Genomic DNA, 24003 nt, shown 5'->3' on the forward strand with positions numbered 1-24003 from the left:
AGATTCAGTTAACCACTTTGCCTCTTCTCCAGCTGAAATTAAGGGTACAGACTGTGTTTTGATTCCTTAAACCCAATTTTAACGATCAGGAAGCTGAGTTCTTCAGATCATTTGCAGGACTTTCAGTTGGTCCAGAAAGCAAATAAAGGGAAAAAAAAAAAGTCACTGTACTTTCCATAAATCAAAAGCTTTCTTGTTTTTCAAATTAAGCAGTTTTCAAAGGTGTCACTTAGGAAGGTGACACCTGTATTGTGAACATGCAGAGGGAGGTGGAATCAGGGACATGCTGTCAATTCTTATGACATTGGAAGGAAAGGTGACAAGGACAAAGGGCTTCGACGCCTTGCACCTGACACAGACAAGATCAAGCTGAGACTGCCAGCGATGAGGGGATGAATACATTAAAGAAACCTGTAAATAGGAAAAGACAGTAAACATGAAGGTACGAAATAAAAAGCTGAAGTACGGAATCTTTCCTTCACTAACAAGCATATGTTATCTAATAGTAAAAGTGAAACAAAAAGACTTTTCTACTTTTTCATTAATCTCTCTATGTCTTTCCTTAAAAGAAGAAATATGAATGACAGACGAGGAACAGGTCACGAATTAGCTCAATATAAAGTGACTGTCAAGGGAAGACAAATGAAGAGAATGTGTTTGAATGTAGTAAGCAATGTATATGATGTACCTTAAATATATCAGGCATTTGATAAAGGGTAATAGCTATTAACAGCATCATAAAAATCTATACATAATCCCCAAATCTCAGATTTAAATTGAAGAAAGTGGGGAAAACCACTAGATCATTCAGGTATGACCTATATCAAATCCTGTATGGCTATACAGTGGAAGTGAAAAATAGATTTAAAGGACTACATCTGACAGACAAAGTGCCTGGTGAACTATGGACGGAGGTACGCGACTTTGTACAGGAGACAGGGATTAAGACCATCCCCAAGAAAAAGAAATGCAGAAAAGCAAAATGGTTATCTGAGGCAGCCTTAAAAATAGCTGTGAAAAGAAGAGAAGTGAAAAGCAAAGGAGAAAAGGAAAGATATTCCCAAGCAAGGAGAGATAAGAAAGACTTCCTCAGCAATCAATGCAAAGAAAGAGGAAAACAACAGAATAGTAAAGAAAATTAGATATACCAAGGGAACATTCATGCAAAGATGGGCTCAATAAAGGACAGAAATGTTATGGAGCTAACAGAAGCAGAAGGTATTAAGAAGAGGTGGCAAGAATACACAGAACTATACAAAAAAAGATCTTCATGACCCAAATAATCACGATGGTGTGATCACTCACACTCACCTAGAGCCAGACATCCTGGAATGTGAAGTCAAATGGGCCGTAGGAAGCATCACTATGAACAAAGCTGGTGGAGGTGATGGAATTCCAGTTGAGCTATTTCAAATCCTGAAAGATGATGCTGTGAAAGTGCTGCACTCTATATGTCAGCAAATTTGGAAAACTCAGCAGTAGCCACAGGACTGGAAAAGGTCAGTTTTCATTCCAATCCCAAAGAAAGGCAATGCCAAAGAATGCTCAAACTACCGCACAATTGCACTCATCTCACACGCTAGTAAAGTAATGCTTAAAATTCTCCAAGCCAGGATTCAGCAATACGTGAACTGTGAACTTCCAGATGATCAAGCTAGTTTTAGAAAAGGCAGAGGAATCAGAGATCAAATTGCCAACATCCGATGGATCATGGAAAAAACAAGAGAGTTGCAGAATAACATCTCTTTCTGCTTTATTGACTACGCCAAAGCCTTTGACTGTGTGGATCACAATAAACTGTGGAAAATTCTGAAAGAGATGGGAATACCAGACCACCTGACTTCCCTCTTGAGAAACCTGTATGCAGTTCAAGAAGCAACAGTCAGAACTGGGCATGGAACAACAGACTGGTCCCAAACAGGAAAAGGAGTACGTCAAGGCTGTATATTGTCACCCTGCTTATTTACCTTATATGCAGTGTACATTATGAGAAACACTGGGCTGGAGGAAGCACAAGGTGGAATCAAAATTGCCAGGAGAAATATCAATCACCTCAGATATGCAGATGACACCACCCTTATGGCAGAAAATGAAGAACTAGAGAGCCTCTGTTGAAAATGAAAGAGGAGAGTGAAAAAGTTGGCTTAAAGCTCAACATTCAGAAAACTAAGATCATGGCATCTGGTCCCATCACTTCATGGGAAATAGTTGGGGAAACTGGAAACAGTGTAAGACTTTATTTTGGGGGGCTCCAAAATCACTGCAGATGGTGACTGCAGCCATGAAATTAAAAGACGCTTACTCCTTGGAAGGAAAGTTATGACCAACCTAGACAGCATATTAAAAAGTAGAGACATTACTTTGCCAACAAAGGTCCATCTAGTGAAAGCTATGGTTTTTCCAGTGGTCATGTATGGATATAAGAGTTGGACTATAAAAAACCTGAGAGCTGAAGAATTGATGCTTTTGAACTGTGGTGTTGGAGAAGACTCTTGAGAGTCCCTTGGACTGCAAGGAGATCCAACCATTCCATTCTAAAGGTGATCAGTCCTGTGTGTTCATTGGAAGGACTGATGTTGAAGCTGAAACCACAATACTTTGGCCACCTAATGTGAAGAGCTGACTCATTTGAAAAGACTCTGATGCTGGGAAAGATTGAAGGCAGGAGGAGAAGGGGACGACAGAGGATGAGATGGTTGGATGGCATCACCGACTCAATGGATGTGGGTTTGGGTAGATTCTGGCAGTTGGTGATGGACAAGGAGGCCTGGAGTCCTGCGGTTCATGCAGTCTAAAAGACTCGGAGATGACTAAGCAACTGAACTGAATCCTCAAATCATCTTATTTTCCACTTTTCTTTACTCCTAACTCACTTCATCTCACTTTTCTTTGAGGAGGAGAAATCATTATCTGTTGAGACTTCTTTATGGTAAGAGCAGCATACTGCATGAGAGAAGTATATAGTGCAAGGGAATTAGCTATCACTTTTCAAAAATATAATATTTACTCTCTAAGCCCATTATATTTCTCTTCATTCATTTGATTATTTATTCTATATCTGTCTCATCTTTGGCAATATACCTTCATTTCTTTTCTCCCTTTTTCCTCCCTCCTTTTCTCATTTCTTCCTCCAGAAGAATCTGGATATTGTTAATATTTACCATATTACATTCAAATGAACCTGGAAAATCTATATAAGTGTAAACTCACAATTATTTCATTACATTTCCTTGGCCATAAGTCAAAGATATAAGTCAATGGTAATTGTTATTTAAAAAGAACCTCCACAATTTTATTTCAAAATAGCCACTGACATTTTAGTGGATTTACCATCCTTACTTTGGGGGAACAAAGTCCACACATCTGATTTTGGTAGAATCTTTTTATGAAACTTGAGTACAACTTTGTCAAATATCAGGTTATTAATCATGTATACCTATAAACTTATGAAAAGGAAATGATTCACACAACTAGAATCAAACAAAGGAATTCATGAGAATAGAAGTACCTAGCTATAACACACTGTTAATATGTTTCCACAGTTACTTTTTGAGAAACTGGTAAATTTATAATGAAGTTAATGTTATTCCATTTGGATTCAGTTTTTGAACAATTTCACTTAAGAATATGCAATGTTCTTTTGCTAAAAGGGAAAACCTTTTAAACATTAAAAATGTAGGCTCATATCTCAGTTTCATATAACAAAAATATAAAACTAAAACTAAGAAACTTAATTACTCACATATTAAGTTCCCTTTTATTATAGCATTTTGTATTTCTAAATACATAAATGATGGTGTACACGCTCTTACAAATCACAAATCTAATGAGAATTTTGTAGCTAATGGAGGTTAACAGGATGTACATTATAAAGTATCAAAAAGATGCTCTTTTTGACCAAACTTCAGCCAGTCTCCTCTAAGACATATTCTCAGCTAGGTTTCTAGATTTGAATTTCCATCTCAATCTTTGCATTCTCAGTTCCTACTCTGTTTAGCCAGAATCCTCATCTTTGAGATCTTGATATCTGACTACTCTCCATTTCTGATCAGATTCTTCACCTTGCCAGTTCCCAGGTGATATCTGAGAACCCTGACTTGCCTTCAGCAAGAAATTCATTGGGTCTGTTTAGCCAGAATCCCCTTTTCCCTTGATGCTTCCCATTAGTAAGCAACCATCCACTGATTCCCATCCTGCTTTTGGCTACACATCTCCACTTTCTTTTTTTAGCTGGGGTTGTAGTCAGAGTAGAGCCCAGTGCTCCTCTACTGCAATGCCTCCTTGGGGGTAGTCCTTTCTTGAATAAAGTCCTCTTTACCATCATTAATAAGTATCGGACTCCTAATCAGAATTTATATTCCAGTGTCAATAAGATGTTTTAGAAATTTGTTAGTCACTTAAATAATCCAAGCCAGTTTCTTACCACTTATATTTTAATTACCATAGTTATGTTTAGATACAAATTATAAGTTTACATCTTATTAATCATTTAGGTGATTTCCCACCAAGATCAAAGTGACTTTCCAATTCTTAGGGTTTCCAGGATGTCTGGTGACTAGGTTTTCTTTCTTTTTAGGTTCTTGAATAAAGAGGATTAAAAAAAGGAAAATGTTAATTTTTAGTTTTTACATCCCTTTGCTAAACTTCTGACAGATTTTGATTTTCTTTCCTAAGGTTCATTTCACTTCTTCCCCTCAAAGATTTATCAACAAGCCCATTTGCATATATTCATACAATTACAGCTTTATATGATCTGCTCTCAGTGAAATATGGTGGTGAAGATGGAAGAGAATCAACCCATTACAACAAACATCTCATGTGGAGAGGAAGGGGGCAGATGGACTGAACTGCTTCAAGGAACAGAACACCAAAGGCTCTCCTGAGATACAAAAGGGATGATATTTAAGTTATCAACATTGAGGTTTCAAACCTCCTGAGTAGTACACAGCTATGGGAAATCTATGAAGTGGAGTTTTGTAACTGGAGGGATTGATTATAGGAGAAAAAATAACTCCTAAACAAATTTTTAAATAAACAGAGGAAAACATTACTACTGGGTTGGGGGCTCAGACAAATCCTCAGTCCTGGCAGAGACCTGGACCCCAGGGAATGGAAGTCAAGGTTGTAATACAGATACAGAGGTTTATTTAGTAAGACCACGCAGAGTTAAAAGAGTGTAGAGTTTGAGAATATGACAACAATGAAGATTTGATTTGCCACTTGCTAGGAAAGGTACTCACAGTCCTCATGGCCATGATATCATCAATAACATGGGAATAATACTTATTAGGGAGAGTTGCAGTGAAGGTTTCAGAAAATCACCTGCTCAATATTTTGTGTATTGGCTTATTAATGTGAATATAAACACAGATTTGTTGTTTGGTATAAAATTACCAAGTTAGATAGACATTTTGCTGATAATTTTGGAAGATATGTAAATCATACCATGTTATTGATATGCATGTAGCCACAATATTTTTTGGTACGTATATTTAATCCCAATCATGTTTTTTATCAGAATAATTTATCCTTCAAAAAGTAGCTTTATAAAGTAGCTCAATTTCAGAGAATGTTGTTATATTAAAGTCAGCAGTGTTAGGTATTTTTCCACTTGTGTGCCAAGAGCGTTTATGTTGAACTGTGTGGGTGCTAAGTTGCTTCAGTTGTGTCTGACTCTTTGTGACCTCATGCACTGTCATCTGCTAGGTTCCTCTGCCCATGGGGATTCTCCAGGCAAGAGTACTGGAGTGGGTTGCCATGCCCTCCTCCAGGGGATCTTCCTGACCCAGGATTGAATGTGTGTCTCTTGCATCTCCTGCATTGGCAGGTGGACTCTCTCACTGGGCCACCTGGAAAACACCCCTATGTTGAACTAGCACTTCCTAAAGTTAGGAATATGCTGTATACTTTGCAGAATTTCTTCAAAACAAAACAAACTAAAACAAATAATACAGATTCTAGAATTGAATTATCTTCAGTTCAGTTCAGTCACTCAGTCATGTCCGACTCTTTGCGACTCCATGAATCGCAGCACGCCAGGCCTCCCTGTCCATCACCAACTCCCGGAGTTTACCCAAATTCATGTCCATTAAGTCGGTGATGCCATCCAGCCATCTCATCCTCTGTCGTCCCCTTCTCCTCCTGCCACCAGTCCCTCCCAGCATCAGGGTCTTTTCCAATGAGTCAACTCTTTGCATGAGGTGGCCAAAGTATTGGAGTTTCAGCTTCAGCATCAGTCCTTCCAATGAACACCCAGGACTGATCTCTTTAAGGATGGACAGGTTGGATCTCCTTGCAGTCCAGGGGACTCTCAAGAGTCTTCTCCAACACCACAGTTCAAAAGCATCAATTCTTCGGCACTCAGCTTCCTTCACAGTCCAACTCTCACATCCATACATGACCACAGGAAAAACCATAGCCATGACTAGACCAACCTTTTTTGGCAAAGTAATGTCTCTGCTTTTGAATATGCTATCTAGGTTGGTCATAACTTTCCTTCCAAGGAATAAGTGTTTTTTAATTTCATGGCTGCAATCACCATCTGCTGTGATTTTGGAGCAAAAAATAAAGTCTGACACTGTTTCCACTGTTTCCCCATCTATTTTCCATGAAGTGATGGGACTTATCTTAGGTTTCTACAAATGCAAAACCTGTGCCAAGAATTTAGAGTTGTAGTTTATTTGAAGATGCAGAAGAGGGTAAGGGAATTCAGGAGTACACTACAAAAACATGATATTCTGGAGATTCATTTAATGTGTTGCCTGTATCAACTGTTACTTCTTTTTGTCCTTGAATATTAATAGTATTCCATGATAGGTATATAGTACAGTTTGTTTAACCATTTACTAATAAGTGATAATTGGGTTGTTTTCTGCTTTTGTCTATTACAAATAAAGCTGCTTTGAATAAATATCCATTCCCAGGTTTTAGTGTGAACATAAATTTTCATTTCCTCGGAATAAATGCTCAGGAGTGCAATAGCAGGTTCAGATTGTAATTGCTTGTTTAGGTTTTTAAGAAATTGCCAATCTGTTTTATGGAACAACTGAACCATTTTATATTTCCTTCAGAAACATATGAGCAATCTAGTTTTCCATATCCTTGTCAGTCTTTAGTTTTGTCATTATTTTTAATTATAGACATTCTAATAGATGTATATTTATAACTCACTATGGTTAAATATGCATTTCCGTCCTGGCTTAAGATAGGGCTTCCCTGGTGGCTCAGTGGTAAATAATCTGTCTGCCAATGCAGGAGATGTGGGTTTGATCCCTGGGTTGGAAGATCCTCTGGAAAAGGAAATGGCAACACATTCCATTATCCTTGCCTGGGAAATCCCAGGTATAGAGGAGCCTGACAGGCTGAAGCCCATAGGGCTGCAGAGTGGGACATGACAAAGTGACTTAGTACGCAGGCACTAAGCCTGCAGAAAGAGATGAGGCTGTCACAGAACTACATGAGAGTCTCATTAGACTCCAACTAAAAACACAGGGAACTATGACTGCTATTTCCAGCCAGTTGCCCAATTTTCATAGTCATGTAACAGACCAAGGTGATGTTGGGTCTTGAGCCAGACTCACAAAGTTCCCTGGCCTTGGCCTTGGTACAGAGTCTCTGCATTTGATCTTTTTGATGTTTTTCAGGATCATGTCATGTAAAGTGACATACTGATTCCTTAGCTCTAATATGATGAGTTGAATGCTGTCATATTCTTTTTCATCAATCTCTGTCATGGTTCAGCAGGAAAGTCCTCTATATGGGGATATTTAGCTATTTTGAAAATTGATTTGGCTCTTGTAACATAATATCTAGAAATTGATTCAGGTGAGATGCAGCTCTCAACATTCTTAGTTCTGTAACTGTCTTCTCCTGAATATATACCCCAAAGTCATTCCCATCATATATCCTAGGAGTTAGGAGCTGTACCCACATTTTTGTCATGTCACATTTCAGGATCAGCAGCCAGATCTTAGGTTTCACTTTCTCAAAAATGTCCACTAATTGCTGGTTGCTTTTTAGCATCCCATGCACCACAAACACCCTGGTTCCATGGAAGGCTTCTTCACACTCACTCAATCTCCGTTACTTGGATGTGGGTTCTTCCAGTCCATTGTGGCTATTGGTGACTAAAACAGGGCCAGGGACCACAGACTCAGGTCTGAGTGGATCTGAGTTAGGTTATGAATGTTTAGGATTGGTTCCTTCAAAAAACTGACAGGTTATAACATCTTTGAGGAAAAGTATTCCACCAAGTATTCTGCCTCATTGGTAAACCACTCTCTGAAAGACTCAATCTTTTGGTGGTGGAGAGGGTGGGTAGGATCAAAGGGACTAGAGGTATCTCAACACTGCCCAGAGGCAGCTGCCCTAGCGTGACTCACACACCACATAGCTTGCATACTCCCACCCTCAGCACTTTCTTCCTGCTGTTCTCCCAATGCCTGTTCACTCTCTATGTTGCTGTTCAGTTGCTCAGTCATGTCCTACTCTTTGCAACCCCATGGACTGCAGCACTCCAGGCGTCCCTGTCCTTCACTGTCTCCTAGAGTTTGCTCAAACTCACATCCATTGTGGTGGTGATGCCATCCAACTACTTTTATCCTCTGTTACCCACTTCTCCTCCTGCTCTCAATCCTTCCTAGCATTAGGGTCTTTTCCAATGAGATGGCTCTTCACATCAGGTAGCCAAAGTATAGGAGCTTTAACTTCAGCATAAGTCCTTCCAATGAATATTCAGGCTTGATTTCCTTTAGGATTGATTGATTTGATCTCCTTGCTGCCCAGGGGACTCTCAAGAGTCTTCTCCAGCATCACAGTTTGAAAGCATATCTTAATCACTCTTTCTACATGTATCTGTGTTCCAATTTGTGCTTCCTCCAGCCCAGCATTTCTCATGATATACTCTGCATATAAGTTAAATAATCAGGGTGACAATATACAGCCTTGACGTACTCCTTTTCCTATTTGGAACCAGTCTGTTGTTCCATGGCCAGTTCTAACTGTTGTTTCCTGACCTGCATACAGGTTGTTCAAGAGGCAAGTCAAGTGGTCTGGTATTCCCACCTCTTTCAGAATTCTCCACTATTTATTGTGATACACACAGTCAAAGGCTAGTCAATAAAGCAAAATATATGAGATATATTTCTAATTTTCCCAAAAGGACATCTGTAAAGTGAATCTGTGTTCTGAATTTATTTTTCTTTTTTTAGTTCTCAACAATCTAGCTGAAATGAAAGGTTATCAGCACACTGAAAACCATGTAACTGAAGGACTATTATCTCTTGACTTTACTCTGATTCTGAGGGAAGAACACAGTTACTAGAATGATGTCAGAGTAAAGACCTTTGATAAAATCTAGTAACCCAACCATTGTAATGCACCGTGGACAGGTATTGTGAGTTTTATTTCCCTCTATTGGATAAGTAAATGAATAAATAAAAGAAAAAAAGAACAAGTGTGATTCAACATGCTTGCTTAAATTCATTTATAATATGGAATTGTCTCATGTAGAGTACTGAGACAACTCTATTGTAAAATTTGCAAACAGAAAATATGTGATTATTATCCGACAAGGGTGCTGAATCAGTGAAATGAATCACTAGAAAATCTGCAATCAGTATCAAATTATTTTTCTCTTTTCTTAAACTCAATGTTCATGAGGCAGAAACAATGAGATAAAGCGATGCTTTTCCTCTTTCAAGTTAATATAGGAAAGTTACAGAATAAACATTAACAAAAGGAAATTTTAAATGTCATTTTTATTTGCTTTTGAGAGAATTAAGTTTTTGTAGAAATTAGTATTTACATTGCTAATAATTATTTCTGATAAGACCAAATCTAAAATAATTTGCATCACCTAAACATATAGTCTGGGGCAGAAAAATCAACAAAAAAGAGTAAAATATATCATTTTTAAAAGATTATATGCTAAACAATTAGATAAAATATTTAATTCTCAGGTCAATATCATAACTGATATAGCTTTTCACTTTAACCACCTTACAGATAGTACTGAAGGAGTTTGGTAAAATGCTTTCTAAGGTGACAGCAAATGGTAGACCAAGGATTGAAACACAAGTAGTCTGGTTCCAGACTTTACTAGGAAGGCATCAAGGCATGTTATGACAGATCAATCTGGTATAGTTTAAATGTTTCCCATGTATAATGGATACTTGAATAATCTGGATTTACTTTCAGCATAAGATACTGACAGAAAGGGCCAATGGTTAACAATCCAGATGGCTCAGATGGTAAAGAAATTTGACTGCAATGCAGGAGACACAGGTTTGATCCCTGGGTCAGGAAGATCCCCTGGAGGAGGGCAGTCCATTCCAGTATTATTGCCTGGAGAATTCCATGTACAGAGAGAATTCCATGGTGGGCTCCAGACATGACATCACAAAGAGTGGGACATGACTAAGTGACTAAAACTTCCATTGACAGAAAGTGTTAATGAATCAGGGTTTCAAAGCAAGTTGGAGAAGGAAATGGCAACCCACTCCTGTATTCTTGTCTGGAGAATTCCAGGGACAGAGAAGCCTGGTGGGTTACAGTCCACAGGGTCACAAATAGTTGGGCACGACTGAATGACCAACTTTCAAATTCATAGGAAGGAGCAATAAGAAGGACTTCTTAAATGAACAACGCAAAGAGTTAGAGGAAAAAAATAGAATGGGAAAGAATAGAGACCTCTTCAAGAAAATTGTAGATATCAAGGGAACATTTCATGCAAGGATGAGCATGATAAAGGACAGAAATGGTAAAACACAGAAGTAGAAGAGATTAAGAAGAGGTGGCAAGAATACACAGAAGAACTATACAAGGAAATTACTAATGACCTGGATATCCATGAAGGTGTGGTCACTCACCTAGAGTCAGATATCCTAGAATGTGAAGTCAAGTGGGCCTTAGGAAGTATTACTATAAACAAAGCTAGTGGAGGTGACAAAATTCCAACTGAGCTATTTATAACCCTAAAAGATGATGTTGTTAAAGGCTGTACCCAATATGTCCACAAATTTGAAAATCTTGGCAGTGGCCACAGGACAAGAAAAGGTCAGTTTTCATTCCAATCCCAAAGAAGGGCAATGAAAAGAATGTTCAAACTACTGTACAATCATGTTCATTTCATATGCAAGTTTATGCCCAATATCCTTTAAGCTGGGCTTCAGCAGTACATGAACTGAGAACTTCCAGATGTACAAACTGGGTTTTGAAGAGGCAGAACAACCAGAGCCCAAATTGCCAACATTGGTTGGATCATGGAGAAAGCAAAGTAATTCCAGAAAAACACATCCACTGCTGCTTCATTGACTCTGCTAAGCCTTTGACTGTGTGGATGACAACAAACTGTGGAAAATTATTAAAGAGATGGGACTACCAGATCACCTTCCCTGTCTCTTGAGAAATCTGTTTGCAAGTTAAGAAGCAACAGTTAGAAACGGACATGGAACAACTCACTGGTTCAAAATTGGGAAAGGAAGATGACCAGGGTATGTACTGTCACCCTGCTTATTTAATTTCTATGCAGAATACATTGTCTGAAATGCTGGGCTGGATGAATCACAAGCTGGATTCAAGATTTCTGAGAGAAATATCAACAACCTCAGATAGGCAGATGGTACCAATCTAATGGCAGAAAGTAAAGAGGAACTAAAGAGCCTCTTGATGAAGATGTAAGAGGAGAGTGGAAAAACCTTGCTGAACACTCAGCATTTAGAATCTAAGATCATGGCATCTGGTCCCATCACTTTCTGGAAAAAAAGTGGAAGCAGTGACGGATTTTATTTTCTTGGAATCCAAAATCACTGCAGATGGTGACTACAGCCATGACATTAAAAGATGCTTGCTTCTTGGAAGCAAAACTATGACAATCCCAGAGAGCATATTAAAAAGCAGACATCACTTTGCCCACAAATGTCTGTATAGTCATGCATGGATGTGAGATTTGGACCGTAGAGAAGGCTGAACACTGAAGAACTGATGTTTTCAAACTGTGGTGCTGGAGAAGACTCTTGAGAGTCCCTCGGATAACAAGGAAATCAAACCATTCAACTCTAAGGGAAATCAACTCTGAATATTCATTGGAAGGATTGATGCTGAAGCTGAAGTTACAGTACTTAGGCCACCTGATGCAAAGAGCCGACACATTGGAAAAGATCCTGATGATGGGAAAGATTAAGAGCAGAAGGAAATGGGGGTAATAGAGGATGAGATGGTTGGATAGCATCACTGATTCAATGGACATGAGTTTGAGGAAACTCCAGGAGACAGTGAAGAACAGGGGAGCTGGCATGCTGCAGTCCATGGTGTTGCAAAGAGTTAGACATGACTTAGAGACTGAACAAGAATGCAAAATTACTAAAAAAAATAAATTAACAATGAGGAATAATAATTTTCCCATTAGAGATATAAAAATACAATAAATTCTGTGTTCTATTCATATCTTTTGGGAACATTTTCAAGGAGAGAATACCGAAAATATTTAATCAATTGAAACTTCATTGAATAAAAATGTAACATTTGGGAAGGACAACAAATGATGGTCAATTTAATGGGTTTTATATAATTAACAATTTCTAAGAACATCTGAAAGAGATGGGAATACCAGACCACCTGACCTGCCTCTTGAGAAACCTATATACAGGTCAGGAAGCAACAGTCAGAACTGGACATGGAACAACAGACTGGTTCCAAATAGGAAAAGGAGTATATCAAGGGTGTATATTGTCACCCTGCTTATTTAACTTATATGCAGAGTACATCATGAGAAATGCTGGGCTGGAAGAAGCACAAGCTGGACTCAAGATTGCCGGGAGAAATACCAATAACCTCAGATATGCAGATGACACCACCTTTATGGCAGAAAGTGAAGAGGAACTAAAAAGCCTCTTGATGAAAGTGAAAGAGGAGAGTGAAAAAGTTAGCTTAAAGCTCTACATTCAGAAAATGAAGATCATGGCATCCAGTCCCATCACTTCATGGGAAATAGATGGGGAAACAGTGGAAACAGTGGCAGACTTTATTTTTGGGGGCTCCAAAATCACTGCAGATGGTGACTGCAGCCATGAAATTAAAAGATGCTCACTCCTTGGAAGGAAAGTTATGACCAACCTAGATAGCATATTCAAAAGCAGAGACATTACTTTGCCAACAAAGGTCAGTCTAGTCAAGGCTATGGTTTTTCCAGTGGTCATGTATGGATGTGAGAGTTGGACTGTGAAGAAAGCTGAGCACCGAAGAATTGATGCTTTTGAACTGTGGTGTTGGAAAAGACTCTTGAGAGTCCCTTGGACTGCAAGGAGATCCAACCAGTCCATTCTGAAGGAGATCAGCCCTGGGATTTCTTTGGAAGGAATGATGCTAAAGCTGAAACTCCAGTACTTTCGCCACCTCATGGGAAGAGTTGACTCATTGGTAAAGACTGATGCTGGGAGGGATTGGGGGCAGGAGGAGAAGGGGACAACAGAGGATGAGATGGATGGATGGCATCATCAACTTGATGGACATGAGTTTGAGTGAATTCCAGGAGTTGGTGATGGACAGGGAGGCCTGGCATGCTGCGATTCATGGGGTTGCAAAGAGCTGGACACGACTGAGTGACTGAACTGAACTGAAGAACATTTTAATAAGTTAAATATTCCTATTATTTTATAATCATGTCTCTACACACTGGAAATCATCCATGATCCTAGAATTTCCGTAAAATGAAATTGAACAAAAGAGAAATTTGGCTACCAATCACATTTAGTTGCTGAAAGGCAAGCAGAGGCAAAACTGAAGCAAACCAAGTAAAAAGGCTGCACCTGATCACAAATTTCATCTGATCCATTTAGTAAAGTGAAAGTGAAGTTGCTCAGTTGTGACTGACTCTTTGCGACTCCATTGACTGTAGCCTATCAGGTTCCTCCATCCATGGGATTTTCCAGGCAAGAGTGATGGAGTGGATTGCCATTTCCTTCTCCAGGGGATCTTCCCGACCCAGGAATCAAACCCGGGTCTCCGTCATTGCAGGCCGATGCTTTACCATCTGACCCATTAGGGCACCTGATCACAACTTTCATCTGATCCATTTAGTAAAACAATTGTACAATTCCTTTTGACTTGTACTGTCACCACACATTATCCTATTAATTTCAATGGGAAAATGAGAGGAATGTTGAAGACAGTTATCTTAGGCTTTCTAATCACTGCTTATATTCATGACCTGCTTCATTAGAAATATGGAGGTAAACATATATATGAAAAACTACACTTAGAAAAATAGATCTCATATTGGACTATTGCACATGTTATCATTTTTTTTTGCCACACAAGGAGGCATGTGAAATCTTAGTTCCCTGACCAGGGATGGAACACCCATTAGCTGTAAGGGAAGTGTGAAGTCTTAACCACGGGATGACCAGGAAAATTCCAATATAATTACTAATAATTATATTTATTGATATATGTGCTCACTTTTGAGGACCATGTATATCTTATACAGTAGATTAGAATTCAGGTGACTCATTTAGTTGGCTCAGCCCAAAAGAACCCCAAACCATATAGCTATCAGTTAACAATCACGGCCAACATCTGTACTGATATGGGTTTCTAATGTCTGTATATATGAGAAGATTTGTGTATATTTCACATTACTATATTAATAATATTCACTTGAATTTTTCTAGATTATCAAAATGTATTCATATATCTGGAAAACAATCAGAAACTGCTACTAAATATAATAACAAAACCAAATAAACTTATTTTAAAAATTTAGAAATAACTGTATTTCCTCATTTATTTTCAAAGAAAAGTCCAAGAAATATCTAAGAGATACTATGTTATACCAAATTGATACTATCTCTAAAATAAAGCCAAAAAGTGAACTTCTAAAAATATTCTAATGTAAATATGATTTAGAATAGGGCAATTTGAAATTAAAAAGAATAGAATTAAAAAATAAAGTCAATAGGAAGGGAAGTAAAAAATCAATGTCAATAGTTTGGTTAATTATGCTTTGATATAAAGAATTTTGCAAATTTTAGAAATAATTAAATACATTTTTTATTCAGTATAATAAAAATTAGCATATTTGCATGAAGGCATGTCCTAGATTTATGCAAAGTGGTAAATATAAGCCAGCAATTATAAATATTTGTGAATAAATTTAGCAGAACAACTGAATCACTAAAACTTTCCCCATCAAAGTTGAACTTAAGCATCTAAAATTGCTCAAATAATACATGTGGAAATGTGAGCTTTTCTTATGTTTACTGAGGGCTAAAGAGCTTATTTTGTCAGAAATATTGTGGGTAGATCATAAAGTGGCCAAGTGTGGAAGTTTGGAATTTCTAAAGATGGCCACTACTCTGGGTCTAGAATTTTACCACTCCTGCATCAGGGATTGATTATATCTTCTTCCCTTGAAACTGGGTAGAATTTTCTGACAGGTTCAGTGAAGAAGTGCAGCATAAATGATCCCTGTAATTCTGAACTGATGTCACAAAAATAATATATGTTTCAGCCTTCCAGTGATAATCCATCTTGTAACCAAGCCACCATACTTGGCAAAAGCTCAAGTAACCTGCAGAAATACCTTTGAGGATAGCGGAAGTGCCCTGCTGAACATCGTGTCCACAGCAGGCAGCGTATGGTGGCCACCACAATGATCAGTCTTGAAAGTGAGTCCTCCAGCGTGCAGGTGAGGCACTCAGCTGACCTAAGAGAGAGAGTTTCCACTACATTTCATGTTTAAATGAATGAGAACGTGTTTGAGAATTAACTTACTATTTTTTTTGTTTTTTTTTTTAAGGAATATTTCTGGTTTAATGAAACTTCCCAAGTGCCCTTGTTAATAGTTTTTTTAACTAAACAAATAATTATCTCATTTTTTTAGTGGAGAAAAATTTCCGTTTGAGTTTGTTAAGAATTAGGCCATGTTTGATCAACTTTTTATTGTTTTGTTTTTGTCTCTTTGCCTTCCTCCACCCCCCAATTAAGGCTTTGCTAAAGATTCAGTGAGATGGTTGAGCTACCTTAATGTTTCTTCATTTACTAAAATTTGTATTTCATAAAAGGAACACCTTAATATGATTGACTATAGAAATAATTCTTTTCTCTTGGGTCATTCTCATTCTCTATTCTAATTTTTCCAGATACCCAGAAGCTATAGTTGTTGGCTTGAGTGAACACACTGTAATAGTTCAGTCATATCTTTTCTTGTACTGTGGTAATCTGTTGAAATGTAGAAATAAATATTGGAAATTATTTTCACTCAAACTCTGTTTCTGTCTCTTTGTCTCTCTGTCTCTCTCTCTCATATCATCTCTCTCTGTCTCCAATCAAGACCCTTAGCAAACTCAGAGGTAATCTTAGCCTTGCTTAGCCACATAAACAGATAAAGCTAGTATGAAATAAGTGAAACCATTGTTTTAAGTTCATCAAATTCTATTTACCTATATTTTAAGACAAATAATGTGACAGATCTTTGAAAAGTACTTTATATACTTAAACTATTTAATGTAAAACATATGCATGAATTCCAAATGTCAAAATGATAAAACCAGGAATTATGAATATACACAAAATCATTAAATTCAAATAACCCTCCTACCAAGCTTCTAAGATACTCCTACAGCTGAATTGCTGCTTCCAAGACCACATGTTAGAATATCAAAATGTAACAGGGTCCCTCAAGGACTATGTAGCTCAACTGAACAAGTTTAAGAATTAAGAAGTTCACATAGCATCTGTATCTCCATAAAGCAATTGGAAATGTTGCTAATCTGAGTACTACCAGATTTCAGTGAGAAAGGCTTTTCTTGATAGGATTTGAGCTGCCAACTACTCAGAAATTACATTACAACTCAAAAACTGATAATATGTGACTACACACTGCTAAATTTAAAATGGGTAACCAAAAAGTAGATAAGCACAATGGTGGTGTCACTCACCTAAGCCAGACGTCCTAGAGCGTGAAGTCAAGTGGGCCTAAGGAAGTATTACTATGAACAAAGCTAGTAGAAGCAATGGAATTCTAGCTGAGCTATTTCAAACCCTAACAAATGGTGCTGTTATAGTGCTGGACTCAATATGCCACCAAATATGGATAATTCAGCAAAGGCCACAGGACTGGAAAAGGTCAGTTTTCATTCCAACCTTGAAGGACAATCCCCAAGAATGTTCAAATTACAGAACAACTGTGCTCATTTCATATGCTAGCAAGGTAATTCTCAAAATCCTTCAACTTAGACTTTAACAGTACATGAACTGAGAACTTCCAGATGTTCAAGCTGTATTTAGAAAAGGCAGAGGAACAAAAGATCAAGTTGCCAACATCCACTGGATCACTGAAAAAGCAAGAGATTTCCAAAAAAACATCTACTTCTACTTCACTGACAATACTAAAGCCTTTGACTGTGTGGATCACAACAAACTTTAGAAAATTCTTAAATATAGGAATATCAGACCACCTTACCCGCCTTCTGAGAAACCTAAGCAGGTCAAGAGGCAACAGTTAGAACAGGACAAGGATTAATGGGCCAGTTCCACACTGGGAAAGGAGAACAAAAAGGCTGTTTACCGTTACCCTGCTTATTTAACTTCTATGCAGAGTGTATCACATGAAATGCCAGGCTGGATGAATCACAAACTGGAATCAATATTTCTGGGAGAAATATCAACAACCTCATCTATGCAGATAATACTACCCTAATGACAGAAAGAGAAGAGGAATTAAAGAGCCACTTGATGAAGGTGAAAGAGGAGAGTGGACAAACCTGGCTGAAAACTCAATATTCAGAAAACTAAGATCATGGCATCTGGTCCCATAATTTCTGGAGAAAAGGTGGAAGCAGAGACAGATTTTAATTTCTTAGGCTCCAAAATCTCTGCAGACAATGACTTCAGCCATAACATTAAAAGACGCTTGCTTCTTGGAAGAAAACCTATGACAAACCTAGACAGTATTTTAAAAGCAGAGACTCAGTTTGTCCACAAAGGTTTGTCTAATCAAAGCTATCATTTTTCCAGTAGTCATGTACAGATGTGAGAGTTGGACCATAAAGAGGGCAAAGTGCTGAAGAACTGATTCTTTTGAATTGTGGTGCTAGAGATGACTTTTGAGAGTCTCTTGGACAACAAGGAGATCAAACCACTCAATCTTAAAGGAAATCAACCCTGAATATTCATTGGAAGGATCAATGCTGAAACTGTAACTTCAATACTTTGGCCATTTGATGAGAAGAGCTAACTCATCGGAAAAGACCCTGATGCTAGGAACCATTGAGGGCAGGAGGAGAAGGGGACGACAGAAGATGAGATTGTTAGATGGCATCTCCGACTCAGTGGACATGAGTTTGAGAAATCTCATGGAGATAGTGAAGGATAGGGAAGCCTGGCATGGTGCAATCCACGGGATCACAAAGATTCCAACACAACTTAGCAACTGGACAAGAAAAACAAGAAGAACCTACTGTATAGCACATGGAGATTTGCTCACTATTATGTGGTACCCTGGATGGTAGAGGAGTTTGGGAGAGAATGGACACATGTATGTGGATGTGTATGGTGAGTCCCTTTGCTGTTCATGTGAAACTATCATAGCATTTTTAATCAGCTATACCTGAATACAAAATAAATTAAAAAAAAAAGAATACAAGATTATAATAATAGAAAGCTTCAGAAAACTTGCAACTGAATCGAGCACTCAGGTAAAGAATTTAAATGATTTCCTTTATTATCTCAAGTGAGTATATTTGGCTCACATTAGATTATTAGGTCTACCTTCTGCTTGGGCATGCTAAGTTGCTTCAGTCATGTCTGACTCTTTGCGACCCCATGGTCTGCAGCCTGCCAGGCTTCTCTGTCCATGGGATTCTCTAGGTGAGAATACCGGTGTGCCTTGCCATCCCTCCTCCTGGGGATCTTCCCCATCCAGGGATCAAACCTGTGTCTCCTGCGGCTCCTGCATTACAGGCAGATTCAGTATGGCAACCCACTCTAGTATTCTTGCCTGAAAGAATCCTATGGACATGTATAAATAAATACATTGAAACAGAAAAAGAAAAGAAAAATATCCCTGCTTTCACAAAAGTTACATTCCACTGGAGGATAAGAGTGATATAATATAAAGTAAAAACTGTAGAATATATGTTACATGATGTGAAAAGACATTTTTGGTTTTGGCATTATCCCCTTTTCTTTTTCTTGTCCTCTATTTTTTGAGCTTTTTAGAATTTTATTTTAATTTAGAAGTCGCTTAGCAGTTAGTTTTTGGTGGTCAATCTAGGGATTGTTCAGCATGTATATCTCCCTTTTCCCACTCAGTTATTTTAAAATTTCTGTATTATAATGTAGTTCTAAAATATGCATTCAGTATTTTGTTTTTTGTAGTCCTCTGCTGACATTTCTTTTCATTCTTCATTGTGTATATACACAATGTATCACTGAACCTTTAGCTTTTATATCATGTATGTATGCCGCTGCTGCTGCTAAGTCACCTCAGTCAAGTCTGACTCTGTGTCACCCCATAGATGGCAGCCCATGAGGCTCTTCCATCCCTGGGATTCTCCAGGCAAGAACACTGGAGTGGGTTGCCATTTCCTTCTCTAATGCATGACAGTGAAGAGTGAAAGTGAAGTCACTCAGTCGTGTCCGACTCTTCGAGACCCGAATGACTGTAGCCTACCAAGCTCCTCCATCCATGGGATTCTCCAGGCAAGAGTACTGGAGTGGGGTGTCATTGCCTTTTCCACATATATGTATATATACACTTATACCATATATATATATATATATATATATATATATATGATCAATTCAGTCAGTCTATCGTGTACAACTCTTTGCAACCCCATTGATTACAGCACGCCAGACCTCCCTGTCCATCACCAACTCCAGGAGTTTACTAAAACCCATGTCCATTGAGTCAGTTATGCCATCCACCATCTTATCCTCTGTTGTTCCCTTCTCCTCCCACCTTCAATCTTTTCCAGCATCAAGATCTTTCCAAATGAGTCAGTTCTTCTCATAAGGTGGCCAAAATATTGGAGTTTCAGCTTCAACATCATCACCCTTCCAATGAATATTCAGGATTGATTTCCTTTAGGAGAAAATCTCCTAAAGGAAATCTCCTTTAGGAGATTGATTTCCTTTGGATCTTCTTACTGTCCAAGGGACTCTCAAGAGTCTTCTCCAACACCACAGTTCAAAAGCATCAGTTCTTCAGTGCTCAGCCTTCTTTATAGTCTGCATATAAGTTAAATAAACAGGGTGACAGTATACAGCCTTGGTGTACTCATTTCCCAATTTGGAACCAGTCCATTGTTCCATGTTTGATTTTAACGGTTGCTTCTGGACCTGCATATAGTTTTCTCAGGAGACAGATCAGGTGGTCTGGTATTCCCATCTCCTTCAGAATTTTCTACAGTTTGTTGTGATCCACACAGTAAAAGGCTTTGACATAGTCAATAAAACAGAAGTAGATGCTTTTCTGGAACTCTTTTGCTTTTGTGATGATTGAATGGATGTTGGCAATTTAATCTCTGGCTCCTCTGCCTTTTCTAAATCCAGCTTGAACATCTGGAAGTTCACATGCTGTTGAAGCCTGGCTTGGAGAATTTTGAGCATTACTTTGTTAGCATGTGAGATGAGTGCAATTGTGCAGTAGTTTGAGTATTCTTTGGCACTGCCTTTTTTTTGGATTGGAATGAAAACTGACCTTTTCCAGTCCTGTGGCCACTGCTGAGTTTTCCAAATTTGCTGGCATATTGAGTGCAGCACTATAATAAAATCACCTTTTAGGATTTGAAATAGCTCAACTGGAAATCCATCACCTCCACTAGCCTTGTTCTTAGTTATGCTTCCTAAGGCCCCTTGACTTCAGTTTCTAGGATGTCCAGCTCTAGGTGAGTAATCACACTATTGTGGTTATCTGGCTCATGAAGATCTCTTTGTATAGTTCTGTGTATTCTTTCCACCTCTTTTTAATATCTTCTGCTTCTGTTAGGTCCATACCATTTCTTTCCTTTATTGTGCCCATCTTTGCATGAAATGTTCCCTTGGTATTTCTAATTTTCTTGAAGAGATTTCTAGTCTTTCCCATTTTATTGTTTTCCTTTATTTCTTTGCATTGATCACTGAGGAAGGCTTTCTTATCTCTCCTTGCTATTTGGAACTCTTCATTCAAATGGTTATATCTTTCCTTTTCTCCTTTACCTTTGGCTTCTCTTCTTTTCACAGCTATTTGTAAGGCCTCCTCAGACAACCATTTTGCCTTTTTCAATTTCTTTTTCTTGGGGATGGTCTTGATCGCTGCCTCCTGTACAATGTCACAAACCCCTGTCCATAGATCTTCAGGCACTCTGTCAGATATAATCCCTTGAATCTATTTGTCACTTCCACTGTATAATTGTAAGGGATTTGATTTAGGTTATACATGAATGATCCAGTGGTTTTCCCTACTTTCTTCAATTTAAGTCTGAATTTTGCAGTAAAGAGTTCATGATCTGAGCCACAGTTAGCTCCCAGGCTTGTTTTTTTTTTTTTTTTTTTTGCTGACTGTATAGAGTTTCTCCATCTTTTGCTGCAAAGAATATAATCAATCTGATTTCAGTATTGACCAACCACCTGGTGATGTCCATGTGTAGAGTCTTGTCTTGTGTGTTTGGAAGAGGGTGTTTGCTATGACCAGTGCATTTTCTTGGCAAAACTCTATTAGCCTTTGCCCCGCTTCATTCTGTACTTCAAGGCCAAATTTGCCTGTTACTCCAGGTATCTTTTGACTTCCTACTTTTGCATTCCAGTCCCCTATAATGAAAAGGACATCTTTTGTGGGTGTTATTTCTAGAAGGTCTTGTAGGTCTTCATAGAACTGTTCAACTTCAGCTTCTTCAGCATTACCAGTCGGGGCATAGATGGGGCCTACTCTCTTGCTGTGAATATATATACCTCATTAAGCATAAGAAGAGTAGCTGCTCTAATATCATTATCCAATCATTTCAAAATCAAGTCATCTTGCACTGGCCTCTGTTGATATATTACTTTTCCTTCAGAATGAGTCATATATTTCTTTCTTGTATGCCTATTGATTTCCAGTGTAACACTGATATTGTCAATATTACATTATGAGAAATCAGCATTCTGATATATACTTGTGTAGATTGTCAACATTTTTATTTAAGAAAGCCGTTAACCTGGTTATGTTCAAACTGCCGGTTCCCTGGTGACTCAGTGGTAAAGAATCTGCCTGCAATGTGGAAAATTGGGTTCAATCCCTTGGTCAGGAAGTTTCCCCCAAGAAGAAAATGGCAACCGACTCCAGAATTCTTGCTTGGGAAATCCCGTAGACAGAGGAGCGTGGCAGGCTACAGTCCATGGGGTCACAAAAGAGCTGGACATGACTTAGTAACTAAACAGTGACAACAATTCAAACAGAAAAATTTGTTTTATTGTACCTTGGTGGTGAGGGGCAACTCATTAACACTTTTACACTCATTGCTTTGAGTCTGTCTGCACATGTCTGGCTTGGGGTCAGCCAGAGATGAGTAAAGTTAACAAAGAGAATTTGGGACTACCATAGTTCAGGTTTTTTGTTTGTTTTTGCTCAGTAACCCCTCTCACTCTGTATGGGCCGTATAATTCCCAAAGTTTGCTCCCACTCTTTTCAGGCCATTAGCCATCCTGTGTCACATCTGAAGGACCTGCAGCAATATCAGCTCACCCCACATCAACGCTTTCCTCCAAAATTCAGCTGCCTCCCAAAATGTGTCTACTTTGTTTTGTTCTCCAAATCCCTCCTGTAGTTTTTGTGTGTGTTCAGGTTTTATACTTAAAAGAAAATAATTTTGTCAAAATTTTACAAAGCCATCCTAAAAGCATGGCAGTTTTTTTTTTTTTTTTTTTTAAGAAAGAGTAAAATGAAATACCCTGGAATAATTCTGGTCATTTCCATGTTTCTGTATCTTTGACTTATACATGGAATATTACTTTGTACACAAAAAGTATCACTGAATCTTTAACTTATACATGGAATATTACTTTGTACACAAAAATAAAAACATCTCTCAACAAGACATAATTCTACATGTTGCTCTTTTGAAGTTTTAATGAGGAAATAATCTTGCACTTAACAAGAAAAAGTGGCTTTACATTATTCACCCTAATTTCCAACCCAGGTCTACATAGAAACCTGTTTTTGGACCCTTAGTTAATGCTGAAGAGTAAATCAATGTGAATACAATTGTTCTCATTATGTAGACAGGATTCACAAAACTGCTTTAACTTTCTTTCTGCCTACTTTGACAATCATAGTCATTTCAATGATTACTAACTATGCTAATAAAAAAATTATACTATAAAAATCATTCAATTTCTTCCCTCCCAAGGAAAATATGTGTTCCATGTCCTAAGACAAATTATTTCCTATTTCAACAATATTCAGCAAACATTACAAGAATGTATTTCAACTGTAAATTCTTAGTCTTGCTTCCCTGGTAGCTATTGTATCTGCTCGGTAAGAATTCTGTTATAAAACAAAATTCTTGTTTATTATGCAAGATAAAAATACTCAAAGAGTAAGTGAAACTTCGTGTCATGTTTAATGTAGTTTTAATACTCTGTTACTAATTCCAGTGCTCTAACTAGAAAAACAAATTGCAACAAATCCCTAAAAACTACAATCTGAGGTGGAGGTAGCAGGAAGGAAAGCTGACTAGTGAAAAAGTCTACCGAAAATAAATATTCAATTTATACCTAAAACCATCAAGAGTTTTCATAATTGATTTGCTATTGTGATTCAAAGAAACTCTGCTATTTTCTGACACTAAATTCTTTTTGTTAACATTTATCCATGTATTTGACATTATCTATTTATCCATGTATTTTTCAGCAGAGTATCACAGAGATTTTTCTTTAGTAAAAATAGATAGCAGTGAACAATGAACCTTTTTGGGGCAAAAGGTTCAGTGAGGATCCTACAAAGGTCACATCAGCTTCATCATTAGAAATAACAAATTGTGT

The 24003-nt window shown here is 37.9% G+C and overlaps 1 pseudogene; it reads right to left on the reverse strand.

Moving 5' to 3' along the window:
- Positions 1-225: 225 nt before the first annotated feature.
- On the reverse strand, positions 226-22664 carry LOC147349198 (proteasome activator complex subunit 3-like; annotated as a pseudogene).
- Between the last annotated feature and the right edge of the window lie 1339 nt (positions 22665-24003).

The sequence above is a fragment of the Bos grunniens genome, chromosome 21 (assembly GCF_055505025.1).
Source record: "Bos grunniens cultivar Pamir isolate PY7600 chromosome 21, Bosgru_T2T1.0, whole genome shotgun sequence".
Lineage (NCBI taxonomy): Eukaryota > Metazoa > Chordata > Mammalia > Artiodactyla > Bovidae > Bos > Bos grunniens.